Source organism: Meriones unguiculatus, chromosome 21, assembly GCF_030254825.1.
Source record: "Meriones unguiculatus strain TT.TT164.6M chromosome 21, Bangor_MerUng_6.1, whole genome shotgun sequence".
Classification (NCBI taxonomy): Eukaryota; Metazoa; Chordata; class Mammalia; order Rodentia; family Muridae; genus Meriones; species Meriones unguiculatus.
In genome coordinates this window covers 17,644,671-17,670,280 of record NC_083368.1, presented here as the reverse complement: position 1 = coordinate 17,670,280, position 25,610 = coordinate 17,644,671, and the positions used below count along the sequence as shown (strand labels likewise).

General features: G+C 40.7%; 1 protein-coding gene and 1 pseudogene across 7 annotated transcripts in view; one reads left to right on the top strand and one right to left on the bottom strand.

Moving 5' to 3' along the window:
• Srpk2 (SRSF protein kinase 2) overlaps nt 1–25,610 on the bottom strand; it is a 184,808-nt gene that overhangs the window by 76,673 nt on the left and 82,525 nt on the right. The window lies entirely within an intron of this gene.
• LOC110552811 (small ribosomal subunit protein eS19-like) lies at nt 705–2,252 on the top strand (annotated as a pseudogene).

Below are 25,610 nucleotides of genomic sequence, written 5' to 3'. Positions count from 1 at the left end.
TGTCTATCAAAATCCCAGCTGCCTTCTCTGCAGAAGTTGACCCTCTGTGCTAAGCTTCATATGGAAATACAACATTCTAGAAGAGCCAACAAATGCTGGAAAAGCAAACAGCTAGAACACTCACACTTTCCAATTTCAAAACTTAGAGCAAAGCAACAATGATCAAGACAGTGTGCTACTGAGCAAAGAAAGAATCAGTGCCACTGAACTGCAAGTTCAGAAATAAAATCTTTACTATAGGTTGATTTTTAACAAGGGTGGCAAGACCATTTATTTAGGAAAACAACAGCCTGTTCAACAAATACAGACAGGACAACTGGGTATATACATACAAACAAACAAACCTGGGTTTCCACTCTTCATCTGACACAGATACTAACTCATAATAGAGCAAAGTCCTAACGCTGTTAGCTTAACTGTGACTCTCCTAGGAAAAAAGATTTCCCCCAGTGAGAAAAATAAAAAGTAAACCACAATGAAAAAGCACTTCAAACCCACAAGAACAGAAATAATAATAAACATAGATAGTGTGTGTGGAGAATGCAAAAAATGGGAAATGTCTAGCAGTTTTCCAAAAGGCTGAACTAGTGCCATAAGCCTCAGTGACTTCAACTGATCCACAACCTCCAAAAGTGAACACTCATGTCCACATTAAAAAACTGCACAGAGCCCTTTCCCCTGGCTGGCAGCGCAGAGGCCGCACGATGCCCAGAGTTACTGTAAAAGACGTTAGCCAGCAGAGCTCTGGCAGCCTTCCTCAAAACGTCTGGGAAGCTGGAAGTCCCCGAAGAGGTGGACACAGTCAAGCTGCCCCCATGACGAGAACTGGTTCTACACGCGAGCTGCTTCCACAGTGCGGCACCTGTACCTCCGTGGTGGTGCAGTGGTTGGCTCCCTGACCGAGATCTGCGGAGGACCACAGAGAAACGGTGTCAGGCCCAGCCACTTCAGCAGAGGCTCCAAAAGTGTGGCCTGCCAGGTCCTCCAAGCTCTGGAGGGGCTGAAAATGGTGGAAAAGGACCAAGATGGGGGCCGCATGCTACCACTTCAGGGACAGAAAGATCTGGACAGGATCGCTGGACAGGTGGCAGCTGCCAACAAGAAAGGATTCTGGGTTAATAAATTGCCTCATTCATTAAAAAAAAAAAATGTACAGAAATGCTCATAGGAATATTCTCCATCTCATTTTGGTGTTGAGGATGAGACCCGGGACCTCACGCATGGAAAGAAAGCATTTGCATTCTCTACCACTGTACTACAAGCCTAGCCCTATTATTCATCATGGCCAGAAGAACGAACAATCCAAATGTCAATAACATGATAAATAAATAACCGTGTTAAATACAATGACGGGAGCTCATTAAATGAAACTGACAATAAAAGAGATGCTGATAGATGCTACAATATGTAATGAATGAGCCTTGAAAACATCACACTAACATCAAACAAACGGCTCACCAAAGAACATTCTCCTAAAACTGAGGAGAGGGCAGAGGCGCTTACTCAACTATGTGGAGTTTTTTGGGGGAGATGATCTCAGATTTCTCACAAAGAAAAGTTATATAAACGTCCTCTATAAGTAAAATACCTAGAATAAACAAACCCATAGACAAAGGTAGAGTACTCACTGCTTCAGGCTGAGAAAGCGGAAGGATAGGTGATTTACCAACTGCATGAAGATGTAACTGGGCAGCTGAGGGCAAAACTCAGTACACTCAACCAACCAACAACCTGCACTGTTTTCAATGGGGAGATTTCAGTGTCAACCTCCTTAATAAAATCATCACCAAGGACAACCAAGGAGCTCCACATGTATTAATAAATACAAAGGAATAGAGTGCTGGTCATTGCATGGTTTTTTTGCTTTACAGGGACTGTGGCGCACATAAACAGACCTGGATGAAGGAAGCAGGCAGCAGGGTTCACTCTGAGAGAGAATTAACTTTTCAAAAATTTTCTATACTCCTTTCATACCTTTTCAGCTTAGCTTCCCATGTATGCCATCAGGAATGAATTATTAATTTCTACAGAGAAAAGAAGTCCAAGGAGAAGGCTACAGCGGCTCAATTGACGAGAGTGAGGACTTGAGCAGGGCTGTCCAGCACTTGGGGAAAGGGCCAGGAGGAGCGGTGCTCGCCTGTGCTCTTGGTGGAGAAACACACAGGGGATACATCCCGGAGCTCTTAGGCCAGCTGGTCTTCACAAATCAAAGAGATACAGAGCGAGTAAGAAACGCTTGTTTCAAAAAGTAAGGTAGAGAGGCAGGAGAGACCGCTCAGTGGTTAGCATGCATGCACAAGTGTGAGGACCTGAGTTCAATCCCCAGTGACCAGACAAGGGACAAGCAGACGCACACATCTGTAACTGCAGTGCTGGGAGATGGAGAGAGTAGGACCCCAGAAGCTTACTGGCCAGCCAAATGATACAGAAAGCTTCAGATTTAATTAGAACCTGTTTCCAGATAGATAGATAGATAGATAGATAGATAGATAGATAAGGTAGAGGTGGCAGCATGGCTCATCTGGGAAAGGCACCTGTCAAGCCTGATGACCTGAATTCAATCTTATAGGACAGAACCATCTCCTTTAAGTTGTCTGACATCACATAAAAACCATGGCATGTACTTGTCCACACACATTCTATCCTCTCTCTGAATGAATGAATGAATGAATGAATGAATGAATGAATGAAAGAAATAAAATAATTTTTTAATGTGATGAAAAACAGTTGAGGAAAACTGCTAACCACCACCTCTGGCTTCCACAAATGCTCTCAAAGATGACTGCATACCTGTCCACATACACATACACCTCACATACACACAAACAAGCAAAAACAATAATAGGTACAGAGTGATAAAGACATCTGAAATCATCCTCTGCCTTGATGTGAGCACATGAAACTAAGCTATACGTTCAGATCCTCACATAATGACAACTTTTACATCAAGGGTAGGTTTGAAGACTATACTTCAATTAGCATTAATGTCAACCTACCAAAGAAACTGAACTAAGTCTCTGAGCTGCAAATGAACATTATTATTCTGATTGGAGATAGCGAACACATAAGAACCCATTGGGAAAATGTTTTCCAAGGAAGCATCACATCCATTCACATGGGAAAGGGTCCAGAGCAAGATGAGCAGGCTGAGATTCCAGCTGCACAAGCCAGGAGGGTCCAGAAGCAGACTGAAGCCTCCCCACCGCGGGATCTGAATCGGACAATCTGCATTCCTTTGGACTAGAGAACAAACAGGAATACCCTGCAAAACCACAATCCCAAACTTCCTGCCTTGGAAAGGTATAGTGTCAAATTCACAGTTAACTCCTCAGTCTTAAAATCCTCAAACCAAAAATTAATTTAGAGTGCTTCTGGATTGGTGGCAATCCCAGGGAGCAAGTAAAAACAAAGCCACTTGGGAGAAATACACCCTCCATCTGGGCTCACTGGGACTCTCAGCAATTTCATAGCTCAACTGTGAGTTAACATTTTTTAGATCACAATATAAACATGAAAACCACACTTAAGCTTAAGCCAAAAAATAATAACAGCAGACAAAATCAGACACAGATACTAGCATTACAAAATATGACTACAAAAAAAAGTACAGTAGTTGCCCGATATCCATGGATACCAAACTCTGCAAATGGTCAAGTCTCTTAGGTTAAGAGCCATGGTATCTGCATGTAATATGCATACATTCTCTGAACGACCTCTAGGTAACTCATAATGCCTATAGAATATACACACTATGTAAGTAGTAGTTATGCCACATTGCAAGTGTTCAGAACAGGTACAGTTTGCCTCCTATCCCAACATTTTCAATCCATGGTTGGTTAACTCAGCAATCAGTGAACTGCATAGTGGCAATGTCCATTAGAGGAACTGTCTAGACAACAAACAAGAGACAGGAAAGTGAATCTGAATACACTATCTAGGAGCAACAGAGTTAGAAAATAAAAATATAAGACAAACTGCAGCCAGTATGGTGGTGGACAGGTAACCCTAGCAGTTGACAGGCTGATGAGAAAGATCCATGAATTCCAGGCTGCCTTGAGCTACAAAGTAAAGACTGTCTCAAACACAAATTAAACAAAACAAAGAAAAATGAGGTCTAGAATAGATAATGACAAAGCCTAACCTCTACTTAATTTTTTGGAGGTTTTAGAAAGACAGAAAACAGGGCTGGAGAGATGGCTCAGAGGCTGAGAGCACTGTCTGCTCTTCCAGAGGTCCTGAGTTCAATTCCCAGCAACCACATGGTGGCTCACAACCATCTATAATGAGATCTGGCGCCCTCTTCTGATGTGAAAGCATACATACAGATATTGTACACATAATAAATAAATAATTTTTTAAAAAAAGAAAAAAAACAGAAAAGAGGTCGCTATGAGAATAACAGCTGAGAATGGTTCAGAATACACACACACACACACACACACACACACACACATGCCTTCTCAGATTTTGAAAGCACAAAAAATGCTGCAATGTCAAAGCCCCCCAATACAGTAAGAATAAAGAACACCATAGGGCAGGGGACCTATTCATACCTAATCATGCTTAGTGAGCAGCTGCCTAAAATTTATATATAAAGAAAACATATTTTCAAAAAACATAAACACTAAATTTATCGGCCATAGACCCTCTTCTAAAGAAACTAATAAAAAATGAAACAAATTCAGGAAAGTAAGAATCATGAAGGAAAGTCTACAGTCGAAGACAGCATGGTGACACTCAGAAGATTAGTAAACGGTAAACTTTGTTCTAATACATGAAATATGTATCTTCAGGCTAGCAGTAAACACACTATTTTATAACAACGGTATTTTAAAATCTAGGCGTTTGGCATGGCGGTGCCCGCATTTGGTCCCAGAACTCAGGAGGCAGTGCCTATGATTTTTAAGGCCAGCCTTACTTAGACATCAATTTACAAGCTAACCAGAACTTACATAATGAGACCCCTTCTCAAACAGGCACACACACGAACACAGGCACACATGCACACATAAATATACCCACTCAGAGACACTTTATTTAGCACAGTGCTATCCTGTGTTTTATGCACATTACCTCAGTCTTCAAAGCTACTCTGGGGACTGGAGAGATGACTCAGCAGTTAAGAATACTGGCTGCTCTTCAAGAGGGCTGTGTTCAATTTCCAGCAACCACTTGGTGGCTAATAAACATCTATATTAGGATCTGATGCCCTCTTCTGGTATGCAGATAAAGCACTCATATACATAAAATAAATCTTTTTAAGAAAGAAAAAAATTAAAAAGCTGCTCTGTGACACAGTATGTTCACCTATGTTGAAGGTTGTATTTTTTCCTTTTTAATTAATTTATTTTTATTAATTACAGTTTATTCACTTTGTATACCAGCTGTAGCCCACTCCCTTGTCCCCTCCCAATCCCACCCTCCCTCCCTCATCTCCTGACATGCCCCTTCCCAAGTCCTCTGCTTCCATTTGATCGTAGCCTATCAGGTCTCATCAGGACTGACTGTATTGTCTTCCTCTGTGGCCTGGTAAGGATACTCCCTACTGTCAGGTGGGAGGGTGATCAAAGAGCCAGCCTCTGAGTTCATGTCAGATACAGCCCCTGTTCCCCTTACTGGGGAACCCACTTGGACACTGAGCTAACATGGGGCACAACTGTGCAGGGGTTCTAGGTTATATCCATGCGTGGTCCTTGGTTGGAGTACCAGTCTCAGAAAAGACCCCTGTGCCCAGATATTTTTGTTCTGTTGCTCTCCTTGAGGAGCTCCAGTCCCCTCCAGGTCTTTCTATCTCCCCCCTTCTTTCATAAGGTTCCCTGCACTCTGCCCAAAGTTTGGTTGAGTCTCAACACCTACGTCTGCTTTTATACACTGCTGGGTAGAGTCTTTCAGGGGCCCTCTGTGGTAGGCTCCTGTCCTGTTCCCTGTTTTCTTCCTCTTCCCTACCCTAGGTTTCAGGCCTTTTAATTAACCAATCAGGAATGATGTCTTAGGTTTACATAACAAGGATAGGTGTATCTGGGCAGTAACCCGACCTTGAGGGCCAGTAATCAGCATCAAAATACAACCTCAATCCTCATTCATAAAGGCAAACAGGATGGAGGTTGCATTTTGATGTTACTGCCGGATACACCTATCCTTTTTATATATATAGCTAAGACATTATTCCTGATGGGTTAATTAAAAGGCCTAAAACCTGGGGTAGGTGTGGCTAAGGTTTCCAGGCTTTGGGAACAGGAGAATCACAGTAATGAGACAAACAGACAAGCAAAGAGGAGGAAGGAGGACACAGTGGATTGGTATGGAGAAGGAAGCACGTGGGGGCGGGAGAAAGGACTCCAAGAATGGTGTGACAAGAAACACAAGATGAAAACAATATAAGCAAGTACTTATAAAACTATTGGTAGGAGATAGGGCAAATAGGAATGATTAAGGAGGGCGGCATTAAATGGGGGGCTGGGATTTGGAATGGTGAGGTTATTGAGATAGTATAGGTGGAAATATCTGCCCAGTCCAAGGTAAATAAGCAATTATAAAATCCACTAAGTGTTTGTGTTGTTTTTCTTTAAGTGTTTGTGTTTTATTTTATTGTGACATCGGGTTAAATAATACCTCCAAAGTAATTATAGGGCAAATAATTAACATTATATAGCACTACACCATTTTAGTTCCAACAATACTATTTTATATCTGAGGAATACTGAGATCGGAAGGCAGTAAATAACATCTTTGAGGACATACAAGTGAAAAGGAAGGAGCTGAGCTTGCCTTATCAAAACGTAAACACTGAGCTGCCTTCTGGAGCAGAGCAGTATTCCTAGGCCAGCAAACCCGGGAGCACTAAGCCACAGGGTGTGGGCACTGCGGCAGGGTGAACAGGAGACAGGCAGAAAGGACGGCCAACAGGTGAAGCCAGGAGCCAGTCAGCACATGGAATGTACGTGCAGACTTCTCCTACCACAAAAACATAAGCAGAGTCTAACTGCAGACCTGGAATCTGCACTTCAGGAGACTCTCACTCATGCAGTGGTTCTAGGGCCACAGACACCTGGAACTATCAAAACCGTTATATGTAAGTGCTTTATTCTAATTTACCTTTTTTTATTTTCGCTTTATTAAACCTTAAAAAAATAACAAGGGCTGAAGACATGGCTCAGCAGTGGACAATGCTGGCTGCTTTTCCAGGGGACCCAGATTCGGTTCCCAGCACCCACATGGCAGGTCACAACTATCTGGAAAACACTAGGCATGCATGTAGTACACATGAAAAAAAAATCCTAACATAAAATAAAAATAAATTACTACAAAAGAGATAAACTGCACTGGATAATGAAATCCTAATCAGCAACAATGAAATACAAGCACAATGCAAACTCAAAAGCCAAAGAAGCAAAGCACAAAAAACTACACATCATAACATGCCATTTTGAAGAGTAAAGCTTCAGCCACAGACAGCAGAAAAGGGGTTGGTAGGACCTAGGAAGTCAGAGAGATCACTGACCACAAAATGTTTTCTCATGATTGTGGTTACACTTGTTATTGAACTATGTGCCTAAAGGTACATGACCTTGTAATTATTTATGTAACCAACAGGCCAATATAGCCATCTGTGGGTTGTTTTCTGTGAGCTGCTGATAGCACATTTCCATCACATTCCAACTAGTTTAGTCCAAAGAAGTTACATTGCCATACATACTAGAAAAAGGAGGAGGAAGAGGGGGAGAAGAATCCTTTAAATCACTCACATCATTAACATTTACACAAGGGAAACTCTGGACTTTCACCTTAGCTTTAAAGTATTCACTACCTTGAAGACAAGTAACTAACAGATGAAAAAATAAAACATTCAAAGTTAGACTTCAGAAACCCTTCCTGGGCATGGTCAAATACTTGTACAGCCCCAACATTCCAGAGGCAATGGAAATGGTAATCTATAAAGTCTGTTCCAGGCCAACCAGGGAGCTATAACAAGATCCTGTGACTGACACACACACACACACACACACACACACACACACACACACGGCCACAAAGGAAACTTGCCTTAGCTGGAACAGGAAGTCAAAATATAAGGTGGTGCTGAGAATGGTACCCATAAAACCAAAACATAAAAATTGTCAGAGCACAGACATTCTGTGTGAGCACCAGTGTATCTGGCACTTAAAGAATTCCCTGCAGAGTAGCAAAACCATATACTTGACAGAACAAGAACTCAAGGCTCTCCTTTCTACACATCCCATCAACACACGTCAAGTGATACTGACTACATCAGAACTGTGCTAATCTCTCTTGTGTCATAAATCTTGGTATTCTCTCCTATGATTCCAAATTCTACTTGATTACAAAAGTATGGGGAAGATTCTTCATTTAAGTATTCAAGAAATATTTATAAAGCTCAAACTAAATTGCTAAACTGAGTAAGTCTTTTGCCATACAACCTGAAACTGAACATATTAGCTGTGACAAGTATATAAATACCAAAATAAAGACTTGAATAATTTTTTAAGATTAATTTATTATGTATACAATATTCTGCCTGCATGTACACCTGCATGCTGCAAGAGGGCACCAGATCTCATTATAGATGGTTGTGAGCCACCATGTGGTTGCTGGGAATTGAACCCAGGACCTCTGGAAGAACAGCCAGTGCTCTTAACCTCTAAGCCATCTCTCCAGCCCTAACAAATTCTTTTAATATTTATTTTTAACATTTTAATCAGGGCAGCGTGGTTGGGGATAACATACATCTGAGGATAATCAAAGAGGCCACAGGCATCAGTTCACCTGGATATGAAGTTATAGGTAGTTTTAAGCTATCTGACATGAGTAGTGGGAACCAAACTCAAGTCCTCTGAAAAAGCAATATGGATTTTTAACTGCTCAGCCATCTTTTCAGCCCCACAAATTCCTTAATTATCATACAGTGCCATCATGAAGTTTCTAGAGCTTATTAAGATGTCTATGACAATGGAAAAACATAGTAAAAGGGAGAACATTCACTTGCTTGTTAAGTCTCTAGGAATACTTGGAAAAAGAATACAGAATTGAAAAAATACACTGGAAAGAAAGTATCAAGAGATCTAGGTAAGAAAATTCTAGTCAGGAGGCACAATGTTTATGAGCATATATGGCAGCAGAAAGGACCTGTATACTTTTTATTTATGGTATTCTAAGTATCACAGGAAATAGCAAAATTGCTAGAAAGGCTAAGGTCCTGTTTTGACATTCTAGCATGAAGAAGCTCAAGTTCACTTGAGTGGGAAGTAAAATACAACACAAAAATAAAATCCATTTTGAAAGCTGTAGCACAACAGGTCCTGATTACAACTATGCACCACAACCTGTAGGTTTTGTTTTGTTTTCAAAATACAAAAAAGCAAAACTAAGGAGAGTCTAACTCAGTAGGTCTGGAATGTGGTCTGGGCACATGTCACTAGGAGAAATATACACCCAAGTTATTTATCACTGTGAGTCATAGCCTACTGGGCATGAAGATGAATACCTCTATTCCCAGCATCTGGGAGGCAGAGGATCTTCATCAGTTTGAGACCAGACCGGTCCTTATAGCAAGTTCCAGTACAACACTACATAGTGCGTACCTGCCTCAAAGACAGACAGATGATAGATAGATAGATAGATAGATAGATAGATAGATAGATAGACAGACAGATAGATATGATAGAGAGATAGACAGACAGACAGACAGATAGATAGATAAAAAAAAAATATAACAACAAACAAACAAAACCCGGTAACATGTGCTCCAGAGAAAAGCAAAGAAAGCAAATACAGATGCAGGCAACAAAAGCTGATAAAAACATGACAGAGCTAAAGGGCTTCATTCAGAGGCTCATATCCACATGTTTCTTTACAAGTTAATTACACTACACGACCAGGCATAGTGGTACACACCTTTAACACCAGAACTTGGGAAGCAGAGGCAGGCAGACCTCTAAGTTCAAGGCCAGCCTGATCTACACAGAAAGTTCCAGGACAACCAGGGCTACACAGAGAAACCCTGTCAGAGGGGTGGGGGTATTTATCATACTGATCATAGCTTTCAATTATACCAAAAATATCAATGTCAGACAAATGTAAGTAACAACACCTTCAATATATTAGGCTTCAATTAAAAAAAAAGAAAAAGGGCAAAGTTTTGGTTTAAACAAGTACTTAGGATTCTGCTTTCTCTGTTGAGCCTATTCTTAAGGTCGACATCACAGAACACTGTTTCATTGTTGCGGTTATCCATCCCTGAGTCGTGATGCTGATTCTCCCTCTCCAAAGGTGTCCCTTATCCATTCCCACTGCTTAAGCCAGTCCAAGCCTCATCTTCCCCAGTGCCATAACCCACCCATTATACTCATCTTCCTTTACTACACACAGCATGCCAACAAAGAGAACTTGTGATTTCTGTGCTTAAAAAAATTGTATTTTCTTTATATTTCAAAAATATTTGTTTGCACTAAATCACAGAACCCACAAAGTGTTTACAACACTAGTTTCCAGAAATAAGCTGTGATATTTCTGGGTATTTCCACTCAAATTTTACCCAGATATATTTTAAATAATATGGGAAGATTATTTTCATGAAGAGCTCCCATGTCATCTAAACATTAAGGCACAGTGACATCTCCCAGCTGAAGACACAGCCTAGGCTGGCCCTTCCTGACTCAGGCTGTCTGGTACAGTGATTAAAGGCGCACACCACCCTCCTCAGACAAAATATCACTTTTAACAACAGGCACAGACCACTTCATGAAGACTAAAGGCACGTAACCACTTCTTTACAGTCTCTAGCCTGAGTGACCATAATGTAGAAGCATCTTTCTCATGCATGCATCTTTAACCGTGATGTTTTCCTTACAGTTACTTAACTTTATTAAGCAATATATTTCTTATGCAAAAATTAAAGACACCATAATGGGTAACACTTAACACTTATCAAGTCTGATCAACAAATGAAGACAATATTCTAAAAATTAAGTGCTTAAGGCACAATGTAAGTTTTTTAAAGACTTATTTATATTTATGTACATTGCTGTTTTGCCTATGTTCACATTTGTGAGGGTGCCAGATTTCCTGGAACTGGAGTTACAGATGTAAGCTGTCATGTGGATGCCGAGAATTGAATCCAAGTCCTCTGGAAGAGCAGCCGGTGCTCTTAACTACTGAGCAATCGCTGCAGCCAAGCAAATAAGTTTTTAACAGCAAATTTCCTGATAAGTTTTAGATCTTCTATATTTGCTCACTTTGGTATCTATTCAGAGCAAGTGCTAACTGGGGTATTCTGAAATGTAGTTTGGTCTTAATTCCCATTTCCCTGGCATTCAACTACTGAACTCCTTGGACTTCCCAATCAGTTGACAGAGAGCTAGCAGCACCAAGGAGCTTCAGGATGGAAAGCTTGTCATGAGAAAGACCAAAACAAAATAAGGCAGGAGTTTTGGCCTAAGTCTTGGAGGGGTGGAAACACTGAAAGGCTACTGAGGTTGCTTACTAATAGTCAGTGATGAACTGAATCACGCTTCTGTAATGAAACCTCCAGAGGGTGGCACACCTGGGTAGAGCGTGAAGCTCCACATCCGTTCTTCCACACTGCACTTTATGTACCCTCCCATCTGAACCTTTGACATAGCATAATCAGTTATTAAAGGTAAATGTTGCGGTTTCCTCAGTACTCTATCAAGTCAACCACGTTATAGAAACTGCAATGAACACCTGACCAGGTAAGTCGGAGGCCCAGTTGAGATAACCCAGCATTTGCACTGTCATCTGAAAGTACAGAAGCAAGCCTGGAACCAAAAACCTCAAGCTGCAGGTGTGTGGTTTCTGGGCAGAGAGTGACAGAACTGAGTTGGATCAGAGCACACAGGGCTGGTATCTACTGAAGAGGCAGATTTCAGAGAACAGAAGTATACAACTAAGTTTGGTTTCTCTCCTATCTCTTCAATCCACTACGCCACAGTATTCCTAAAAAACTTCTCACCATTGCTTACTTGTTTTAAGAGAGTTTCTGATATAAATGTCTAAAGTAAACTGACAGTAACACCATACATCAGAAAGACATTTTGGGGTGTGGGACCTTTGGGGAGGCCCAGGTTGACCAACTCGGCTGCCTTTCCAGCCTAGATCCAGTGCTTTGAGTTGGTCCACCCAACAGCTATTCCATCTACAAGCTGCTAGAGTATGTAGAGTAGCCGGTCTTGCACAACTAGACGTCACTGCTGAATAAGCTGGTCCTGGGCCCTCAAGCAAGTCCCCAGGAAGGAGCTGCTACTGTTGCAGCCCCAGCTGCTTGCCGTGTGGGAAGATGAAGAGCACAGGCGGTGGTGCTGTCTGTGTGCTACAACCACAAAGGCTGACCCAGCCACATTGAGGTGGAGAGGTATACAGCAGCCTCATGCTTCTGTGGAACCTGGAAGACTATCCTGAGTCTGGGCAACAACAGGGTATCTGAGACAAGCCTCAGTGATAGTCCAGTATTTATGTTGCTTTGGAAACCAAAACCTTAAAACAGACCAATGATTCTTGCAATACATATTTGCATGTAAAGTTGTTTGGGCAAAAAAATAATACTAATAAATTGTGTGACATGCAGAAGTTTCCAATGCTACCACACTGAATTAACGAATACGTAATAGAGAGGCGGGAAAGACGGAGGACAGGAGCTGTACATGTACTGTGGAGATAGGGAGACAGGTGTGAAAACATGTCACTGCTGAGTAGGGCTGGCAGGGTGGTAAGCAGCAGCCTGGAGCTTCTGCAGACTCAGCCCCTCAATATGTCCAAGATGGAAGAACAGTTCATTTTCTAAACTGGACCTAAAAAGATCTCCATAGTCCATGCTGCCCCAGCCATGGCATATGCTAATTAGTGCCATAGGCCATGTGTATGTCTATGGTCCTTACTATCTCCAGAGACCGAGAAGTTCATGGTCCTTACTCCTGCTGACTTTTAAAGCCAAGAGGAAGCTACTTTTGCAGTGTTAAGACTGGAGACTCTTTGTTTTAAAAAAAAAAAGTCATAAAAGGTCATAAAAGTGACAAGCCCTAACCTCCACCACACGACAGCGTTTCTCTGTATAGCCCTGGCTAGCCTCAAACTCAGAAATCCACCTGCCTCTGCCTCCCAAGTTCTGTGATTAAAGGCATGCACCACCACTGCCTGGCTTGATAAAAACTATTAAAAATTGTGATAAGGATGCTAAAGTATAGCTCTCCATAACTTCTGGTGTGAGTGCAGGTGTGGAAGGACCCAGTTTTCTTTAAAACCTGGCCACTGGAAGTTTGACCATGCTCCAGTGAGTACATGGGCAGAGCTCTAGCTGTATTAATGCTGTGTGCATAAAAAATTTCAGTCACTACTTATCTTAAGATCAGATTACTAAGTTACTCATACACACTGACTTTAGATATTGTAAAAGAAAATGAAATAGGTGTTTTTGAAAGACGTTTGTGTGTGTGTGTGCCCCCACCACCACACACATGCGCACTTACACGTGTGACTTTATATCCTTTACAATTCCCTCTGTGGATGTCATGAACCCCCATCCATGTACATCTTCCTACTTAGGACGCACATAAAACCAGGGACATCACCCTTACACATCTTGAAAGATGGGCAACAGAATCCCAGAGCACCAAGTAGCCTCTCCAACAAATGACAACACCATGCTCCCAAAAGCCACACTTATATGTGATATGTAAGTTTAGTTTTTAGAATGTTGTACATTCTAAATCTACTAAATATGATGGCAACTACCCAGCCATTTTCTTATGTTGTAGTTACAGGCACTGAGACAAAAACTTGTTGATAAAATTTAAGAGAGTATGTCTAGAAAACATGCATGCATAAGATAATGTAAAAAAGGAAATTCAGAAAAAAATGCTTCCCAATAATATCTCACACTACTTACAAAATTTCTCACAAATGGTCTTTTAAAAATAGTATATTACAAAGTTTTAGACCCACTATCCTCAGAGTTGATCGCTGGTAACATAGGACTACCTGATTTAACTTCTATGAATAAAAAATCCCAGGACATCAGTTTTAGGACACACAATTCAAGTACTCAGTATGATGGGAATGGTTCCTGTCATTGTATCTGAGAGGGTCTACGCAAAATGCAGCAGTGCAGTGTTAAAGACTGTTAGTGAGAACTAGCCTCAAAACAGCGAGTAGTGTGGAATATGCCTGCATGACTTACAGCTAAGTCAAAACAACAGCAAATTTGAGATCCTATTATATACACACACATATTACACATACACTCACACACAATTGTCTTCAAATTATAGAACGTACCTACCACGTACAAACTTATGTCTCAGGATCTAAAGACCTCCAAAACCGTTTATTACTAAAGCCAAAATATCAAATGTATTTTTCAATTAATGTAAAATCACATTTGCTTGTGAAACCTTTAAGAAATTATCATATGTATATATCATATGTATATACTTCTCAACATAAAAACCAGGAGAAAACAATTTTCTGACTCTAAAAAGAGATCTAAGACATTATCTGCAAAGACATCCCATAAATATGTAAAGTTCTAAATTACATATATAAGTAATTTATATTTCAAAAGGCCCCAACTTCGGTGCCAATTCAAAACATACATGATCACTGGAATACAAGGATGGGTGAGCAGCCACGCATCCTTCCCTCCAGCTTCCTCTCACTTTCGTATCTTGCATCACTGAAAATATTACAGCCCTGGGAATTAGAACTGCAAATCATTTCCTTCTCATTCCCCCACCGAAATCATAGGCACTTCCCAGTCAATGACATCAAGTAAAGAACACTCATGATCCTGCAATAAAAGACAAAGGGCACAATCGAAACATGAGCAAAGCAGCGGATAAACTTATCCCCAAAGATGACAAACAAAGCAGTGACACAAACCTGTGATCCCAGCACTCGGGGAGGCAGAGGCAGGCAGATATCTGTGAGTTCAAAGCTGGCCTGATTTAAAAAGTGAGTACGGCTGAAACACTCTACCCAGCAGGGTATCAAAGCAGATGCTGAGACTCAAAGAGTCAAACTTTGGGCAGGGTGCAGGCAATCTTATGAAAGAAGGGTAGGTGAAAGACCGGAGAGGACAGGAGCTCCACAAGGAGAGCAACAGTCTTTCCTGAGACTGGTACTCCAACCAAGGACCATGCATGGAGATCCCTGCACAAATGTACCCCATGGCAGCTCAGTGTCCAACTGGGTTCCCTAGTAAGGGGAACAGGGGCTGTCTTTGACATGAACTCAGTAGGTGGCTCTTTGATCACCAACTCCTGAGGAGGGGGGCAGCCTTACCAGGCCACAGAGGAAGACAATGCAGTCAGTCCTGGTGAGACCTGATAGGCTAGGATCAGATGGAAGCAGAGGAGGACCTCCCCTATCAGTGGACTGGGGAAGGGGCATGGGAGGAGAAGAGGGAGGGCAGAAGGAATTGGGAGGGGATGAGAGAGGGGCTACAGCTGGGATACAAAGTGAATAAACAGGGACAGGGATAGATGAAAGGGGAGGAGGTCCTCCCCAATCAGTGGACTTGGAAAGGGGAAGGGAGGAGATGAGGGAGGGGGGGAGGGATTGGGAAGGAATGAGGGAACGGGATACAGCTGGGATACTGAGTTAATAAAATGTAACTAATAATAAAAATTAAAATAAAAAAATTTAAGCAAGTCCAGGACAGCCAGGACTACACATAAAAACCCTGTCTCAGAAAGAGAGAGAGAGAGAGAGAGAGAGAGGGAGAGAGGGAGAGAGAGAGAGAGAGAGAGAGGAAAGAAGAGAAAGAAGGAAGGAAGGAAGGAAGGAAGGAAGGAAGGAAGGAAGGAAGGAAGGGGAAGAGAGGAGGAACAGAGAGAGGAAGAGAAAGAGAGGAAGAAAGGAAAGAAGGAGGAAGGAAAGAAAGAGAAGGAAAGAAGGACAAATAAATAGTGTAGATCTCCTCTCAGTAGAAATGAAAACATGTCTATGTAAAAACTTATACACGGATACTCAGTCATATTATCCATAAATGCCCCAAGTGGAAAAAAACCCAAATGCTTACCAACAGGCATAAAGAAAATGTGCTATCGTCACTCCACAAATAATAATTAACAGAATAACAACATTTCCAATTAGGGTTTTTGGAAGTGATGAAATAGTGCTATTTTTGTTCTTACGGTGTTGAGAATTAAACCCAGGAGCTTGTACATGCTAAGGAAATGCTCTGCCATGAAGATACATGCCCTAGCCTCTCCCTTTACAGCTTTTTTCCAGGATGATTTTAGATATTGCCTGGACCCCCTGTTTTTATTAAAATCTTTCTATTACCATCAGATTAGAAATGACAGGAGGAGGGTAAGGAGTGGTAGAGCCTCTTACTAGCCTTGCTACACCACCGACCTGCCAATCAATGTGCCCACTGGTGAAACAGCAGCATGACTATTATGGGGACAACCACCCACTTTCTGATTATATTTGAAGCCCACTCCAGAGGACAAAGTTCATGCTTGGTACTATAAACCTGGTCCAGGTCCACAGTCCATAGGTAAGGATGTCTAGGCACGGATGGAGAAGGTACTACTGTTGTTCTACTAAATGGACATGTTATACCAGAAACTGTCCTTACAGCATATATGTTTCTATCCATACCTTAGTGCTGCTGTCAGCTTTCATCAAAACAGCTCCCTGTTGCAGTAGGAAAATGGCTACTGCAGACTCTCCAACTGCTGGGAGTCAGAACCTACGAATGCTCAGCCCTGAATGGGACATCATCGCCCCAACAATCAGCATGGAAGAAAAGAAGGAAAAAATACAAAAGCCAGAGGACGGGATGGAGCGTTGTAAAGCACTGTATTGTGGGTATAATGTGGTCACTGTACTCACAGAATTACAACAGATGTGAACTACCTGAACAAGACTGGGCCTATCAACATTCTGCCATGGAGAGGGGCTTACTAGGCCCCACCTCTCCTAATTATCTATAAGCATTTAGCAGTTGTTAGGGGAGGCAGAGGCATTTTCTTCAGTGGTACAGCCACTGGTAAGTTTCATATGCTCCTCTAAGCAACCCAGTTAAATATAGGACAGAAGGAGAGAAAGGAGGGACGGAGTGGACAAAAAAGTAGAAGCAGGACTAGTTGGGAATAGGAAGAGAACAGTAGGAGTGGGAGGTTAATGAGAAAGAAGCTAAGTGAATGTGATTAAAATATATGCAAATGGAACAGAGAAATCCACAATAATCACTAATACATGCTAATAAAATATTAAAAGCCATCTTAAATGGAAATTTATAAAGTTCTGCTATCTGGATACTAAAGGGATCATGAAAGAGATATTAGACATATGTTTAATGGGTCTGGAGATACATAGTAAGATGAAAACCAGTCTGTTTTTAACTTTGGGACTTCACACACAAGCTCATGTCATTTTACAGAGAAGCATCTCATTTATACTGGAACATTCTGGTCCTGGCTTCAGTGACTGACACTATTGCTCTCTGAAGCAGCAAGCTCTTGGACACTTTCCACTGTGGAGCTGGACCTCGGACGGAAATGGAAATATCCACAACTGAAAACCTGGTCCCAGCAAGCAAGAGAAGCTCAGAGCAATAAACAACCACCCAAAATTTAAGCTATTCCATTATCATTATATATCAAACACATAGGCTTAATCCTTGCAAAACAAAGGTACCTCTCCCTCCCTCACCCCACTACTCCCTAAAGATAAAGAGGGAGCAAACTTAAGGATAGATATGAAACTGGCTTGTACAACCAAAGATAGGAGTAAGTTCTGATTAAATTAAGTCAGTGCTCAGCACTGGGGCTAAGAGCTGAATAGCTGCAACACGTACAAGCCAAATGCTTCTAATGCACAGTCATTTCACAGCCAGGACTGAAGCACTGTGCTCAGGTACTGACAACGGAGAGCAGTAAAAGCAGGTACAAAGCAAAAGTTATGGTCTGGGGACTGAATCAGAAGCCAAGGCAGAAACTGCCCAGAAGCTTTTGATATCCGTACCAAACTATGCTGACAAAAAAAAAAAAAAAGGAGGACTTTCTCATCCAAGATGCCTACGAGGACTGTAGCAATGGTGAGCAAGGGATGGTGTGAAGAGAGAATCCCGTCTTGTGCTTAAACACCACTGCAGAGCCAGGTGTGGTCGGAAATGCCCAGAACCCCAAGCACAAGAAGCTCAAGTGAAGCCCTGCTGGGGCCTGAAGCCGACCTGAGCTACGCTGTGACTCCAGGCCAGCCTGTGGGCAAAGTAACATCAAAAACAAGTGAAAATACACCCACCCCACTAAGGTGTTGTCTGGGGGCCTTATCTGATGATAGGAGAAAAGGCACAAACAAAAATGGTACTTAAAATAGATCAACGGCTGTGTGGTACTCTGGCAGAGATAAAATCTGGAACACTTTGGGTAAGAGAACAATATAAAATGAAAAGACCTTGTAAACAATTATGCTTGCCCACCTATATAATATTATGATATAAATAAAATACAAGCCTAGTTGCAAAGATGGTCAAGACTGCTGGCCAGAGATCACTGCCAGCTCCAAAGATGACAAAACAGCTATGTAAACCATCAATAAGAAACACAAAAATGATCTTTTCTAATTCCTACCATTTGCCTGCAAATTTTCTTGTTTTTAATTGCTGAGTAGTATTCTACTGCGTAAATGTACCACAATTTCTGTATCCATTCCTCAGTTGAGGGACATCTGGGTTGTTCCCAGGTTCTGGCTATTACAAATAAAGCTACTATGAACATGGTTGAGCAAATGTCCTTGTTGTATACTTGAACATCTTTGGGTATATGCCTAGGAGTGGTATGGCTGGATCTTGAGGAAGCGCTATTCCTAATTGTCTGAGAAAGAGCCAGATTGATTTCCAAAGTGGTTGTACAAGTTTACATTCCCATCAGCAGTGGAGGAGGGTTACCCTTTCTCCACATCCTCTCCAGCATGTGTTGTCACTTGAGTTTTTGATCTTAGCCATTTTGAAGGGTGTAAGGTGAAATCTCAGGGTTGTTTTGATTTGCATTTCCCTGATGACTAGGGATGTTGAGCATTTCTTTAAGTGTTTCTCTGTCATTAGATATTCCTCTATTAATGTTGGGAACTAGAAAAGATCATCCCGAGTGAGTTATCCCAGGAGCAGAAAGATAGAACATAGTATATACTCACTTATAAATGGATATTAGACATATAACATAGAATAAACTAAAATCTAAAATCTGTACAACTAAAGAAGCTAAGATGATCAATCCTCACTCAGGAAGACAAAGGGGATGGACACTGGAAGAGAGAGAAAACAGGCAACAGGACAGAAGCCTACCACGGAGAGCCATTGAAAGACTTTACCCAGCAAGGTATCGAAGGAGATGCTGAGACTTGTAGCCTAACTTTGAGGGGGTAGACAGAAAGACCAGGAGGGCAACAGGTCAAAAAGTTCTGGGCACAGGGGTCTTTTCTGAGACTGATACTCCAACCAAGAACCATGCATGGAGATAACCTAGAACCCCTGCATACATGTAGCCCATGGCAGCTCAGTCTCCAACCTGGTTCCCTAGTAAAGGTATAGGAACTGTCTCTGACATGAACTCATGGGCTGGCTCTTTGATCACTTCCCCCTGATGGGGAAAAGCAGCCTTGCCAGGCCACAGAGGAAGACAATGCAACCAGTCTTAATGACACCTGATAGGCTGGGGTCAGAGGGAAGGGAGAGGAAGACCTCCCCTATCAGTGGACTTGGGGAGGAGCATGGGAGGAGATGAGGGAGGGAGGGTGGAAGTGGGAGGGAATAAGGAAGGCGTCTACAGCAGGGATACAAAGTGAATAAACTGTAATTTATAAAAATATAAATTTTTAAAAAGTGAAAAAAAGAAGCATAAAAAAAGAAACACAACAATGTTGAAGTCATCTATGTGTTTTAGCAAAGTGTCAGAACAGCAGGGGACACTAAAAAGGTCTATATAGAGTGGGTATCTTTTAAAATGCACATAGTAGGCAGGTGAGACGGCTTAGGTTAGGAGCACTGGGTGCTCTTCCACAAGTCCTGAGTTCAATTCTCAGCAACCATATGGTGGCTCAGAACCATCTGTAAAGAGGCCTGATACCTTCTGGCATGCAGGTACATGCAGACAAGAGCATTCATACATCTAAAAAATAATAATTAATTACCTGGGCAGTGGTGGTGCACACCTTTAATCCCAACAATCAGGAGGCAGAGGCAGGTGGATCTCTGTGAGTTTGAGGCCAGCCTGGTCTATAATGTAAGTCCCAAAAAAAGACAAAAAAAAAAAGGCAGAAGGCCACTGTCTAGGCTGCCCAGGATGAATTAACATCTGCCTCAGTTTCCTAAATAGCTGGAACTGCAAGGGTTCCCCACATTGTCCAGTTTTACTCCTTATTTTAAATGGATTCATTTATGGTCATTCGCCTATGACCCGGGATTCAAGAAGCTGAGACAAAAGAATGGAGAGTTCAGGGGCAAGTTCTGGGCTAAAGAACAACATTCTGTATTAATTAAATAAACAGGCAAAATATTCATAGTAAGAACATTTTGATACACGAATTAGGCAAGACTGCATTAGTATTTCAACTATAGTAAAAGAGAAATAGGTAAGAAAAAATGCTGCAAAGATTTATAGCGGTGGTTGTCACTGGAAAGTTAAATTGTAGGTGATAGTTTTTACAATGGATAGAGTTGGGGCCGTGTGTGTGTGTGTGTGTGTGTGTGTGTGTGTGTGTGTGTGTCTCACATTATTTAAAGCACTTCCATACAAGCCTGAAGACAAGAGTTTTAAACCCCTAGGACCCCTACAAAAACCACGAGGGAGGTCTTGGCACCTTGCTTGTAATCCCTAGGACAAGCTTGCTAGTTCATGCACTCCAAGACTTTCTGATTTCCACAGTAAATATAGTAGAATGACTGAGGGAAACATTAACCTCTGGCCTCCTAATGTACAGAAGTATAAGCATACACACATAAGTATTAACACCATGTTTAAACACATACACATAGATTTTAACAGATTTATAGCAATATCTCATTTTTAATAAGTTATTTTTAATCACTCTCTAGATAAGAAAAGTTCAATATTATTTTATAAATATTTATAGGGTCTCTGTGATAATCTAAACACTAAAGACAAAATGCAATAATAGTATTTGCTGATACTACATGCCACTTTACTCAATCCTTAAAATAATCATATGAACCACTACCAATTTCTTCAAACTAAGAAAGATCAACAGTGGAAACAACAGTAAATTTGCAATTATTCTTACATCAAAATAAAGATGAATTAAATTTTCCATTCTTACAAAAATTTAGTGTGTGTGTATTTTGCCAGGAATCAAGCTTATAGCCTAAAGTATGATAAGTATGTACTATACCCCTAACCTCTATGGAAGAGACAGAGTAAATTGCCCAACTATCCTTTTACAATAAGATGGTCTACAAAGTTCATGTTCTTAATTACTTACATATGCTACAGGCTGCCTTAAAGAATGACTTACACATTGCTGGAAGAAATAAAAGTGCAAACAACCAAAGCAGTAAAGCTAGGTGCACTAGATGCTTCAGAAGGTAAGGGAACAAAGCAGGCCTCTTTAACCTGCTTAGAAGGGACAGAGGCAACAAAAATGCAGAAGTGGCTCACAGCGTCCAAGAATCCTGCCAGGCATGCCCAACTCATGGCCTGAAGGCTGCATAAGACCTGCATAGCCATGAACACAGACAACAAAATTTAAACTTACTTATAATTCTTGTTTGTTTTATAACCCGATTGTGTGATTTTCAAGCATAAACTCTGTAGATGACACAATGTGTTTCTGAATGCCAAGTCTACTCACCTGGTAGAAAAAAGCAGTAGAGACTATTCTCGACAGGCAAAACAACTTCCTACCCTAAAGTATTACAGATATTTAGAACTAAAGATGAAGCACACAATGTTTGTGATAAGTAAATTTTATGTACATATATTAAAGTCACACCACACTTTTTTTGACAGTGAATTTGTAAGGACACAAACACCCAGGCATTATTAAAATCAGGAGAAAATATTCTATGTATTTATCCTTGTCCTTTTTTGGCTTAATGACAAAGTAATTATTTTATCTGGAAGCAAGGTGGGAAGGTTCTAACATGCATCAGAACATTTCTTTTAAACTACCAAAGATGTACAGAAATCGTATGAGGCACCTTACAAGCTATTCTGGTTCATAACATTCTCTACTTACTATCCTGCACAGTAATTACAAAAAGACTTAAAAAAAAAAAAAAAAAAAAGAGGGCAGAGGAAGAAGAGAGACTCTGCAAGCCTAAACACAACATAACTGTCTACAGCATCAGTAAGTACAAGATAAACTAACAACTTTGAAATCATTTGACTACAAAATGGAAATACTCTGGGCAACAAGAAAGAATACTACTTTGAAACAATGCTTAAAATAGTTTTTCTTGGCGCTGAAGAGATAGTGCAGCAGTTAAAGAGCACTGGTTGCTCTTCCAGAGGACCTGGGTTTGCTTCCTAGCACCCACATGAACAAACATCTGTAACTCTAGTCCCACGATATCTAATGCCATATCTAGCCTCTGTGAGCACTGCATGTACATGGAACAAAGACACACATATTGGTAAAATATCTATTACCACAAAATATAAATAAGGCAAAAAGTAAATTCAACTTTCCCTCTTGCCAGGCAATACAATTCATCCAGGCACTTGAGAGACAGAGGAAGGCGGATCTCTGGCAACTTCAAGGCCAGTTTAGTCTAAATAGTGAGTGCCAAGCTAGCCACGACTATATATAGTAAGACCCTATCTTCAAAATAATAATAAATTAAGTATTTTTTCCTCCACAGGCCCCAAATGTTGCATTTTAAATAAACTCTTGGCTTCTTGTGGACCTTTAACTTCCATATATACACGAAGATATTTACCCAATACTTTACAGTTTAAGCTGCTTAATAAAAGTCACCTCTGGCAATACTATTTCAGGTTTGAGATTTGAAAACAATGCTTTGTTTTTCATGATCTATTTTGTTTGCTTGCTGTTTAGATGATATTCAAGAATAATTATTGCCAAATCAGATCAAAGAATGTAAAGGCAAAAAAAAAAAAAGTAAGTTAAAGAACAAAAATGGTGTCAGAATAAAAAATGATTAACTTTTACAAAAGTATTACACAGTAGGAAAAGGATGTAGGCTTTTTTTACTTTTACTTCTAAAGAATTTTAATTCTGATCCCAAAATTAGACAGTGACATATTGAGATATATAACAAGACTGAGCTAAATTTAAGGTGTTCCTTCTCTGAGGCACTCACCAGTTCCCAGTCTACTTATTCAATATAAATTTCTTACCCTAGACACTTATATACATTATTTCACTTGAGTGCCACAGTTACTCGGCTGGTGTGCATTAACATATCTGCTAAACTCCAAGTGAGAGAAGGTTACATATTTTCCCAAGGTAAACAAAGCAATTCAGTGGCCAAGCTCAGGTAAAAGTATCATCTGGCTCTACAACATGTAATTACAGCCATCTTGAATTGCCCCACTACCTACCATCTCTCTCCAGCATCCATTTTATATACAACACATCCTTAGCCCTGAATGAGACAGGTAACAGCCCTTTTATTAGTGATCAGGAAGACTAAGACTTGCAGAAGTTATATAACTTATAAGGAATGACCTTTGAAATCCATGGCCCAAAACCCATATGGTCTTTACAATATATCACTCTCTTTTCAGTGCTAATGTTCACCTTTTCCTTTGCAAGAAAAAAAAATGATTCTGTATGCAGAAAGATCAAGTCACACCTGATTTTTCATTATAATCAAAATTTGGGGCTAGAGAGATAGCACAAAGAGCACTTGCTGCTCTTGCACAGAACCCAGGTTTGATTCCCAGCACTCACAAAGTAATTCACAACCCTCTGTAATTCCAGTCCCAAAGAATGAAATGCCCTCTTCCAACCTTTGTGGGCATCAAGCAGGCCTGTGGTGCACATACAAAACACTCATAGAATAAAATGAATTAATCTAACTTTTATAATTAAAATTCCACTTTCTCAAAGGAAAGTAACAATCTCTCATGCTTTTGCTTTAAGTCACTCTGTCCTGGTCAGCCTTAATTGCCAACTTGACGCAACCTGGAGTCATCAGAGAGAAGACTCAACTGAGGAAGTCTCGGACTCAAATTTGTTTGTGGCCATGCATGTGAGGGTTATTTTGATTATTAGTTTTTTAAGCCCAGCTCACTATGGGTGATACCACTCCTCAGGTAGAGGTGAGCCTGGACTTCTATTAAGAACAAACTACAGGCCAGGCATGGAAATGTATGTCTTCAATCCCAGCACACAGGAGCCAAAGGCAGGTGGATCTCTGTAAGTTAGGGGCCAAGAAGGGCAACACAGTGAGACACTCTTTTTAAAACAAAAATAAGGAAGTTTTAAAAGCTACATCTGCTAGTAAGCAAAGCAGCATCCTTCCTGGTTGCTTGCTGCCTTGAGCTCCTCCCCTGACTTCCCGAAATGATGGATTGTACCTTTTCCTCACCAAGTTGCTTTTTGGTAAGAGCACTTTGTCACAGCAACAGAAAAGGAAACTAGACCACTTAACTCACCATCCTCTCAAGCAGATAACCACAAACTGTCTAGAAAACTGCCTAATAAAAAGTCACTGAATCCAATATCACATTCTGCCATCCTCTGTCTAACATAAGCCAAGAATGAGGTCAGTTTCTGTGTATTTCTTAAGTGTTCACTGTGTCATTTGTGTTCTCACCTACTGATACCATTTTTATATCTGTTCTACTGTACCCACAAAATGATATGGCCTCTAATTACCTGGGTAGGCATCCCCTTTTCCTTCTGCTTATGAGGAAGAGGCTAGAAGCTAGGGGTAAGAACAGATGAACCCCACAGTAACTACAGCAAAATAACTCTTACTGATCCCACTATACATATAAAGACCCATGTACTGGTATATGTGCAAACACACACAAAGTCTAATCTGAAAGAAAAAAGTACCTACAGTTTGTGCTTTGCCAACCTTAAATTAACCATCTATTTTTAGCTCATATCCACTCAAGAAAACTCTAAGCTACCCACAGTAGCCAGCTGTATGAGGCTGGGATGAAGCAAGTCCATTTCCAGTCTTTAGATGTGACCTCGGGCTTGACTACGACAGGCTGAATGTGAAGGCAGGAAACCATAAAAAACTAATGAAGCTTGCAAGGAAAGAGCATTCTAAATATAAATCTACTTCACAACACTCTTTATTCTGGTAGAAGGTAGGTATGACTCAAAAACATGAGTCTTTAGATCTTAATTTCCTAAGTCTACCTAATGGCATTGAGAAGACAGAAAAAGGTCCAAATTTGATAACTCTAAGATTAAAATCCTAAAGTAATGTGAAAACAACTCTAAATAGTGGTAAACTCTGGGCTACGAGCACGTTGAGAACTTTAATAACACACTTTTGAAAAAAGTAAAAAAAAAAAAAATTTTTTTTTTTAGTCAGCTATATAGGTCCTTTTAATCTCTAAATTAGCAAATATCTGCAATTCAGTAAATGAATTGGTATAAACAGAATTTCACCAGTTTGATTC